The following is a 1,047-nucleotide window of genomic DNA, read 5'->3' as shown; positions in this document are numbered from 1 at the left end:
AAATATTTAATATAACCTTTACTCTATTAACTCTATTTCATTAAAACTTAAATTAAAATTTACCAAGTAAAATAAAGTCAATAGAAATTTAATTATTCTGCAAAAAAGTAAAAATAGAAATACAAAAAGGAAAATTACAAAGAAAATTACAAAGAAACCATTTGTTATCAAAAAATTTATATATTACGACAATATCGCTATATTGATAGAAAAGTGATGCAAGTAAAAAATAAGTAATTTTCAAATAATGAAAGAAAATCGATCCTATAGAGTCTCAAAAATGCTAAATATTTACTTGCATCACTTTTCTATCAACAAGTCAATATGCCAATTAATATGACCACATCGCATTTAAACAATACTTTATTTTGCAAAACGTTGCAAATAACATGAAATGTACATACATATATATATATAATGGAACTTCGTACCTCTTATTTCTTATTGATTAATGAAGTATACACTTCAATGTACAAATGAGATTTCCACCCAAAATATCTTCTGTCAAATGATTGTCTATGATGCCGCGTATTACGGGCGAACCATAGATATCGTAACTTCGGATGAGGAGCAAAATATGTTAGTTGCACATTGCAAAGGCTTCAAAAGTGATACTCATTCATTTATAATTGACCATTCGCTTGCAGTCATTTCTAAATTTCGTGCTTGCACTGGTTTTGTCACGGAAGTATTATTAAGTACTGCCAAAATAGGAGTTCTATTTTTATATAGCCGTTTGCACATATAATATGTTAAATTCCATCTTGTGGAACAACTTTGAATCAATGCTTCTTCCAGAAAATTAAGTTTAATTTGAGCTTATGTAGCTCTTACGTGACCAGCGCGGAATGTTTATAGTGTCCTACAATTTTTCTTGCTTTTTGTACGATACATCAGGAGACACGGTAGTGGCTTGGTGTCAAGTGTTCAAACAAGCCATGCCGGGTCTCTTAACGCGAGCCGTCGCGTTGCGAGCACCCGAGATTTTGAGATCTCAATAACGGTCGAACCGATTAAGTTCTAACTAGATTTAATCGATAGCTTGGG

The 1,047-nt window shown here is 31.6% G+C and overlaps 1 protein-coding gene across 1 annotated transcript in view; it reads right to left on the bottom strand.

Moving 5' to 3' along the window:
• Positions 1–1,047, bottom strand: part of LOC105449136 — a 5,549-nt gene that overhangs the window by 4,095 nt on the left and 407 nt on the right. The window lies entirely within an intron of this gene.

The sequence above is a fragment of the Wasmannia auropunctata genome, unplaced genomic scaffold, assembly GCF_000956235.1.
Source record: "Wasmannia auropunctata unplaced genomic scaffold, wasmannia.A_1.0 LD336078.1, whole genome shotgun sequence".
In the NCBI taxonomy this organism is placed as follows: Eukaryota; Metazoa; Arthropoda; class Insecta; order Hymenoptera; family Formicidae; genus Wasmannia; species Wasmannia auropunctata.
Note: the sequence above shows the minus strand (reverse complement) of the source record. Positions and strands in the feature narration are given on the sequence as shown.